This window comes from Octopus bimaculoides, chromosome 2, assembly GCF_001194135.2.
Source record: "Octopus bimaculoides isolate UCB-OBI-ISO-001 chromosome 2, ASM119413v2, whole genome shotgun sequence".
In the NCBI taxonomy this organism is placed as follows: domain Eukaryota; kingdom Metazoa; phylum Mollusca; class Cephalopoda; order Octopoda; family Octopodidae; genus Octopus; species Octopus bimaculoides.
This window is the reverse complement of record NC_068982.1, coordinates 92,352,982-92,362,710: the sequence shown is the minus strand read 5'-3', so window position 1 is coordinate 92,362,710 and position 9,729 is coordinate 92,352,982. Positions and strand designations below refer to the sequence as shown.

General features: G+C 37.5%; 1 long non-coding RNA gene across 1 annotated transcript in view; it reads right to left on the bottom strand.

The window, feature by feature from the left end:
- Positions 1-1,345, bottom strand: part of LOC128251583 (uncharacterized) — a 9,350-nt gene extending 8,005 nt beyond the window's left edge. Inside the window, exon 1 of the long non-coding RNA XR_008267183.1 lies at positions 1,220-1,345. This is a non-coding gene — a long non-coding RNA (uncharacterized LOC128251583). The remainder of the gene's footprint in view (positions 1-1,219) is intronic.
- Between the last annotated feature and the right edge of the window lie 8,384 nt (positions 1,346-9,729).

The window sequence follows — 9,729 nt, the reverse complement described above, 5'->3', positions numbered from 1 at the left end:
TATATATATATATATATATATATATATATCGGTTTCTGTATTCATTGCATTTTGTGTGTGTGTGCGCGTGTGCGTAGCTTATTTCAATTATACAAACACACAAACCACATACATATACAAACCAACATACACAGTACAAGACCGCAAGTAAACAATGGAAAGTAAAGAAGTCGCTCTGTCTGCTAGAAATAGTAGCCAAAGTTCACCCGAACATCTTTAATTCTAGATTCCTGTCTAAAAAAAAAAGAAAAGGAGGATAGTTACGGCTACAACGTCTCTGAACATAGGTTTGTTAGATCAGGGGTTGACTAGGGGCTAAAAACACAACAGTGCAAAGCACACTGCTCAAACAAGACAGATATAACAAACACAAAGACGTATGGAGAAAATATTAGGAAGAGGAGAGGAGAAAGTTAGGTTATTTTTATGGGGAGAAAGGAAGAAGGAAGGAGAATGAACAAGACTTTGAAGACTGTCAGGGAAACAGAGTAAGTGTTCAGAGCATTCACAGCACACACATATACGTGTGTGTGTTTGTGTTAACCGCCCAACAGACACTACTGGATGTCTTGAGAAAATAATAGTCAACACAAAGACATGTAATATGCAGCTTACACAAACTTCTTTCACACATCGCCAGTCAGTCGGGCGAGCGATGGTAGTTAAACTATTGATGAACTCTGCGACCTTGAAACTTCCATTTAGTTAGGAGAGGATATTTCAGATTAGTAAAACTTAGGTTTTTAATATAGTGGGGGAATTCTGAATTGAATAAATATAAACAAACACAATTTTTAAAAAGTTTGATTTTTTTATTCGAATATCAGTTTCAAATTACTTCTTTCCTAAAATATATGTACATAAAGACGTTTGAAATTTCAAACTTCTTATATTTGAATTTCCCATTCCTGAATCATCATATATTTTTTAAAACAGATTTAGTAGATGTTGACTATTATAGAAATATATGATTGTTAGAAATAATAAAAATAATAAGGGTAAGATTTTCTTATATGGGTTCAATACTATAAGACAGTGAAGGAAATGGTGGTATCTAACACTTTCTCTGACATTAATCACAAACGTGGAAAAATTTCTGACTAGGAATCGAAACAGGGGTCACGTATTGTCTTCTCTGCAGCAACAATAGCAGGCATGTAGTTACAGAGTGATAAAGCAAGCAGGCAACCATCAAATCAGTTTAGATTGAGCCACTTACTAACTCATTCCTTCCTCGGTTGATCCCTTCCTGTTGCAGCTGTTAGAGCTGAATTGTGGGTCACCGTTAAGGGAGCTACCTAGCTAGCTTTCAACAGCCGAGCCATAAAAAAATCGGATGTGAATATGTGTGTGTGGTTTACTTCTACTCACAAAGTTCGCGTGATCGAGAAGCAAGCAGGCAGCTGCCTAACCCAACTTTTTTTTGTTGTCGCTGGTGGTTCACTGGGGTTGACCTACTTGCATAATTATTGAAGGATGTAAAAACAGCAGAACAATAATTAATTATAAAAGAACTGTTTATTGAAGTAAAACTTTATAATCAGTCTATTTCCTTTTGTGAAATCCTGTCTGATTTAAATCATTTTTTTTTCTTTATTCCCAAATTACTTCGAAATAGAAGTACATTCGTCTATATGGATGCATGTGGGAGACGTAAATAATGTTGTATGAATGGGTTTAACAAGATCCAAACTATTTGCACATTTTACAAACCGTATTTTTCATAAATTTTCTTAATAAAATATTTTCTACTTTATAATAAAATAACTTTTTCTCCTTAATATGTTTATAAAATATTCCTCAAAGTATAAACATAAATAAACAAGGATTTGAAATAATGGTTAGAATTATGTTTCCTTTTCCCAAAATTTTCTTTAAAATAACATTTTGAATTATTGCACAATAGAAATACAACGTTTAAACAGGAAAAAAAGATAGCTTGGTATAATTAATTTTTTTGATAATTTCTTATTAGAGTCTGATACATGAAATTAGAATAGACAATCTGTTGGGATGTTCATAAGTTAAGACGACTAACATAAGCGTTAAGTCTCAGAATAATTATAAGGTATGATAAATGAAACTGACTACTGTTCATTCGCGTGACCAATGTACAAAGAGTGAAAAGGTAGGAGCAGAGAATTGAAACACCGCACGTTGGTAGTTGTTTATAATTGAATAGAATGGGAAAATTTACTTCATATTGAAAAGATAGAACATTAGGGATTTTGAAAATATATATTTCTAATCAACGAATATATTTTTGTTCCCTATTGGAATGAAAGTTAATTATGATAATGATTTACAATTTAATTGACAAAGCTTAAAATACATTTCTAGAACAACTTCCTTTTTGAAATCTGTAACACGATACGTAAAGTCAAGTAACATGTTTAAATAAGAATTCAATTAAATAGGTGAACTATCTCAAAAACTTTCGTTCAAGGAAGATCATTTTTTTCTCACACTGATGCGTCCGCCAAGGGGAAAAGATGTGATATGTGTGTGTATGTGTGCGCGAGTGTATCGATTTGTTCAGCTAAACCCATCCAGACAGTGACCCAGCACAGCAGCGATACAGTGACTGAAACAAGAATAAAGAAAGGGAGTTTGTGTGCGTGTATAGCTGTGTAGTTAAGAAGCTCGTTTCGCATCTATGTGGTTTGGGGTTCATTTCCAGCGCGCAGTACCTTGCTCAAATATCTCCTACTATAGGCCTAGGCCAACCAATATCTTGTGAGTGAATTTAGTAGACGGAAACAGGCCGTCTAACCCCAGTACTTATTTTTTAAAAGCCTATTCTATCAATCTCTTTTTACCGAACCAGGATAACCCCATATACCGACCATAGCTATCTTTATCAAATTACTCTACTGCTCTATAATTTAGAATATGCTTCTCTTTCGGATTTATGATTTACTGACAATATATATACATACAGTGGTGGGTTCAGCTAACCAAAATGTTAGCTTCGCTAACCGCTAACTATTAAAAGTTAGCTTCGCAAACGCCAAATCGCTAAAGAGGTCAAAAAAAAAAAAAAAAAAAAAAAAAAAAGCAGAAGCTAACGCTAAATGATAACCGCTAACTTTTATCACATGAATTTAGTTTCGGTTTGGTTTTTTTGACACTAGAACCGCTAAAACAGACCTAGAGGACTGAAATTTTTATGTTGTAGTTTAGACATAGAGCTTTCCAAAAAGGTATAGTATGCCAAAATCAGATAATGATCAAGGTGCACTCTTTCACCACAACTTTCTCTCACTCTTACTTCCTGTTTCTGTTGTGCCTGTAATTCAAAGGGTCAGCTTTGTCACACTGTGTCACGCTGAATATCCCCGGGAACTACATTAAGGGTACACGTATCTGTGGAGTGCTCGGCCACTTGCATGTTAATTTCACGAGCAGGCTGTTCCACTGATCGGATCAACTGGAACTCTTGATGTCATAAGTGACGGAGTGCTAACAACTTGGTGAACAGGTCGATCAAGACCTGCTTACCCAAAAAGGTGACTTCAGTCAGGACCTTCTTCAAGACGGCCTCCAGCCAGGTCTTCACCAAGCTCTGTACCTTGGGTTTAAGTGACCTGTGACTCCTGCTCTCCCATCATTCTTATTGCTGGTGGTGTCGCTACCTTCTTCATTGGTCTCCATTAGGGCTGTCTCTATGACGGCTCCCATGGCATTCGTTACTCTGCTAACCTGGCTGTTATACTACTCCAACCTGAAGAGGCAAAATTTGGGGTGGAAGGCAGCGGCCAGCTGGTACTCCAGGTCTTCTAGGAGGAACCCAAACCTTTTTGTGATGCCTGCCAGTATTGCATCCACTACAGGACTGCAGTACAGGAGATGTTTGAACTTGGCCTCCTTCAACTTCATGACAGTAGCCACTACAGATGGCAGAAAGCTCCTGAGATAATCCTGGTCCACCTTGTAGATTTTATCCAAGGCCTTGGCAACATTAGACATCAGGAAACCGACATTAGAATCAGTGAAGGTCTGCAGCTTCAGCTGTGTCATCACCCTGTGGACAGCTCCCCTATTCTTCTCCAGCAGGTTGTTGAGGACAACAACAGAGTCATAGATAGAGTCCCATCTGGTACTGTTGGTACCCCTCCACCTGTACCAGAAGTTCCTATCCTCTGTCATCCTTTGGTTGTCTCCCATGAACACTTCTAAAGGCTTTATGCCATCCCCACCCCTACATACATAGGTTTACCTATGTAAGGTAGTGATTATATAGTGCATAAAAATGATGGTGTAGTGTATGCAGGTTGAATTGAAGGCTATTGTTTGTTTATGAATTCTGCCAAATGCGAGCTTTCTTTTCAGGTACATGATGCTGCTGTCCCCCATCCCAGGGACTTACAGGCCCACACCCTCAGAGTTGGCACACTGAAAGGTAGGTCTGGTGAGATTGTTGAAATGCTTGAATGGAGATGTGTCGATTTGTGCTGCCTCCAAGAAGTAAGGTGGAGAGGAGGTTCCGCTAGGTTCCTCACAGGCAAAGAACACAGGTACAAGATTTTCTGGGCAGGGAACACTGATGGGGTTGGGGCATGGGTATACTTCTTGCGGAGAAATGTGTTGATAAGGTAATTGAGGTAGTCAGAGTATGCAACAGAATACTTAAGATTAGATTAGTGCTTCATCATGGGTTAGCAACCATTATCTCATCCTATGCCCCTCAGCTGGGGCAACCTGATAGACAGTAAAAACCGATTTTATGACACCCTCTTGCAGACTACCTTGTTGACAAATGACAGGGACCTTCTCTTTGTGGCTGGTAACTTCAATGGCCATATTGAACAATATGCAGGAGGCTTCCATGGCATACATGAAGGCTATGGTTTTGGTTCCTGCAGTGAGGAGGGAACCAGGCTGCTGGAGTTCTGCGATGCAAATGATTTTATGGTTTGCAATACTAACTTCAGGAAACCTGCCAGTAACCTAGACACGCTAGCCAAATTGACTACATCCTCACCAGAAAAAGGGAAAGATGGCTGCTTATAATTCGCAATACCTTCCCAGGCAAAGAATGCACCCCACAACATAGACTAGTAGTTACCGGCTTCAGGATCAGGGCTAAGTTGACTCATTTAAAATCAGAACAGTTTTTCATAGAAAAAATATCATAAAGTTAACTTTTATTTATGCAAGATGGTATAATGCTTACTTTTTCTGTATAAATTTACTAAAATCATTAAATGGTTAACTACATTTTGAAGTTTGACATTCATGCTGGTAATCACGGTCTGAGCTATATTTTACATTACTTGGACTTTCTACCTATCACGATAGAGCCCAGCAATTTCCTTAAATAGATCAATTTTTCTCTGCTAAAGAAGTCTAGCTTGCGTTTGCCTCCAGGAAGCTATTGCTTGCTTTCTCCGCGTTAGGATAATGAAATTCATTGCTGCCGACATTGCCACTACCAGCTCTTACTGCATCTAACGTTGACGACAAGATCATAATTCATCCTTGCACATGTAAACTCACTAAGTGAGTATTATTTAGTGTTCCTACAGAAACCTTCATTTACCTTATACAATGTTTTATGTCATTTCACATTCATATTGAATTATGCAGCAATCTTACGTTCTCTTCATAGAACACTTGCAATGTATGTAATACCAGTTCTTTTGGTATAGTATATTTTTGCTATTCTTATCTCCTCACAGATGTGTATATTCTAACAAGTCGTTTCTCAAATTTCACATCTCTCTTGTTCAATAAAGACGGAGTTAAACTTGCAAAGCTGTTTATTTTCTCCTTTCAATTTTTAATGTTTATTTTAGTGGGTTACCAAACTATCAGTTTGGTCACCCAACTAAAACGGTAATGACAAATTTTAAAGTTTGCTTGACATTTTATAAGTGTGAAAGGGATTAAAATTTCGATACACTGTATCAAAGGTTCTGACAGGAATAGGCAGAAAATCAGAGCTTGAGTCAAGAAGACACTTTCGACCAATCACAATTGTTTACATAATCAGTTTGATCGATCACCTTCCTCTGTCGGTTGAGTAAAGTGTCATCCAAGCTGATGTTTATTAGTAATTAAACTTATTTTGCAACACTTGTGCATATTTATCAGCTTTGTTTTTGTTGATCATGGTTTGAGATCCTTTTCCCGTAATCATGATTTGAGAAGACATACAGAAGTATGCTAAAGATTGGACATAATTTCTTGTGGGCAAGAAATGTAAAATAAAGTTTATTACAAACAATACAAACACTTTGTAATTTAATAGCTTTCAATGTGATACCTGTTAAACAGAAATTATTTTTATTTAATGAAAGTTTAATAAAATCTAATCATAAGTAAGTGAAATTATGCTAAATACAACTAAAGTGAAAACCTTTTTCCCCAGCCCATATCAGCAATTCTGAAAACTTTTGGGTGCGAATTTTACAAGAGTAGAAGCTTTTTTTAACAATTTTTATCCTGAAAATCACCTGCGTAAATTACACAGGTGCACAAATTACATGGGTTTTTACAGTAATTACCAGTTGATCACTGAGATCAATGGAACGGTGCATGACAGTCAATGATTTTAAAAGAATGTAAACACAACATATGCATTCCTTCATGTGCAAGGACAATGAAAATTTCATCTCCGTTGTGCTTCACCTGGAGACTCTGCAACCATTGGACCAATTTCCCCTACACCAAATGGAGTGTCATTAATAGGCCTCCCACCCCACTTACTTCCATGGAACTCGCAATGGCTAACTCGGTCAAAAGACTAAACATACTCTACCAAACTGTGCAAACCATTAACAATAAGAGCAAACCATTTTATTGTTGCCACCAGAAGTACACCCAGTTAACGAATTTCAAGCTACTGACAGCTAAGCTATACCACCTGAAGACTGGATGCCCAACACACTAAGGCAGGTTGGGTATTTAATATCCATCACCCATACAGACTACAGCCCCACTCATCTTGATCATCCAGCCTCAGTTATTACCTAACACCATCAAATCTGATTATTCCCAGATAGAGACTGCTGCTGTTAATGTGTTAACACTTCATTGAACAGTAACTGAGCTATTAATCTGTGACAACACCTCACCCTATCATGTCAGGTACCAAATAAAATGAGCTGACCAACAGAGGCCGAAAATCTAGAAGCCATCTTGAATTTATCTTAAAATCCATTACTCTTCTCCCAATAAGATGGGTTTATCCTACACACCCGCATTTTACCTCATACGGAGTAGACTCAAACAGTTATTAATATATATCTATAATAATAAACGTAAAATTCTGTCTGTCCATCTGGGACCCTTGTATCTCAGTCTACAACCTTGGTTCCCAAACTGGGGTCTGCAAAGGGGTAGCCAATTTTCAGATTTTTAACGTTAAAATCCCTAGGTTTTCTGGTTTTAGCTAAAACTGGAACCATTGTACATGAGGCAATGCATGCAGGGCATACACGCACGTACTTGAATGCAGGCATCTCTCTGCAACTTTCGATCGGTGCGGGAGTATAGGTGCAACAAGTCTAAACAGGATTGAAAATTGGCAGTGTAACAGCTCAGAATATACCCGCTCCAGACAACCAGACCAGAATATACCCCATATACGGACAAATAACACAAATGTACCTCACATATAAAAGTTGCCTCTGAACATATATAAAATATATCACTCAATGAAGAATTAAAAGTTACAAGTAAATTTCAGTTTAAACATAGCAATTTAGAATTATCAAATGCAAAATACTCTAAAATGTACTAATATAAACACAACATGAATGGCCACATTTGCATGAGTCTAGGTTATGACTCATAGTACAGGTGCACTGTGCAGCATGCAAGAGTCGTCAATTTTTTTCCAGTCTACCTATACATTGGGTTTATATTGATACATTGAATATTTGCATTTGATAATTCTAAATTGCTATGTTTGAATATGCTCTGAGACAACATTTACAAGTGAGGTACATGTGTTATTTGTCCGCAAGCATGGGGTATATAGTCTGGACAAGTGTATATTCTGGGCTGGCTGTCTGGAGGGGGTATAGTCTTGACAGGGGTATATTCTGGGCTGTTACAGCAGCCCTAACACCAGCTCATTGACATAGTCCGCAAGAGTGGTTTATGAAGAGGCTGCAATTTATTTTCACCATCACACATTTAAGAATGCCTATATTTGCAACATATTTATCATCATAAGTTCATTCTTAATTTTACTTTGTATGTTTGTATTAAGCATCAATAAGTAGGGACCTAATAAGCCAATGAAAAGACAAGCTAGTAGCGCTGTCAGAATTAAGATATTTGTTCTACCTAAAGTACCTGGTGACTTTTAGTTGAACTTTTTTAAAGTAGCTTCAAGGTGTTACGATGGTAAGAAATTTGATGTAAGTCCAACTAAATGACTAAAATGAGGATATTGAAGTAAAACAAAATTAACCAATTTCAAAGTAACTTCTGCATGAATAAGGACTTACCATGCTTTGAAAAATATCTTATACATATATGTATATAAATTTAAACCGAATTTAAGGAAATACCATATTGGAAGGGTATCAATAAATGTTCTATTACTGCTCCCTTTAGTTTTGGGCCACAAGAGCTAGCTTAAAAGTCCACATGGAGTGCAAATTTTAAGCTAGTATATATGCACACTACTCAGACGTACACATATCATTATTGTGATTTTAGTGTCCCCTTTGCAACACTTGCAGATTTTCTACAGATGAATGCTCTTCCTGTACTGAACCCTCACCTGTTTCCAGGTAAGGTAATATATCTCTATGGCCAAATGTTTTTCATCCATGAATGGAAACAAATGGTGCTTTTTTAGAATCATCATGCAATGTCAAGACCAAAAGACGTTTTCAGTTTCCACCTACCCAATTTAAACTCACTCACAAGACTTTCATCAGTTGGGGACTATAGTAGAATCTCAAGGTGCTGTGCAGTAAGATTGAACCTGAAACCACATGGCTGAGAAGTGAGCTTCTTCACCACACAACCACATCATCATTGTGTTAACGTCCACATTTCTTCCAGGCTCACATGATTTAGACAGAGTTTATTAAGACAGATTTTCTTCAACCAGATACCCTCCTTGTCACCAACCCTCACGGGTTTTCAAGCAAGGTAATATTTCCCCATGGCAAACCATGATTTCACAGAACATTAGAAATGGATGATACTGCTTGCATGACAGTCACCTCATTTACAACAATTACGCAATGTCAAGACAAGGACACACACACATACACTCTGGCATATGTACATCCACAAACACATATTTATATGTATATACAGACACATTCAATTTCTAATTACCAAATCTACTTTTGTCAGTCCAGATCTATAGTAGAAGATACTTACCTATGGTGCCATGCAGTGGGACTGATCATAGAACCTCTTAACTACAAAGCCACTCCTACACCTATAAGAGGTGCAGCAATATCAAAGGCAGGTTAATTAGGAAGTTAGTTTTTGTATGTGGCAGATGTTCAGGTGCAATAAACACTGTAAACAAACAGGAAACAACTTCTGTCTCATTCCAGGGAGAAAAACTAGAGGTAGTTGATAGCTTCTGCTATCTGGGTGACCAATTTAGTAGTGGGGTTGGGTGCGCTGAAAGTGTAGCTGCTAGAATAAGAATAGCCTGGGCAAAGTTCAGAGAGCTCTTACCTCTGCTGGCAACAAAGGGACTCTCACTCAGACAGCAAAAGGCAGACTGTATGACGCATGTGTACG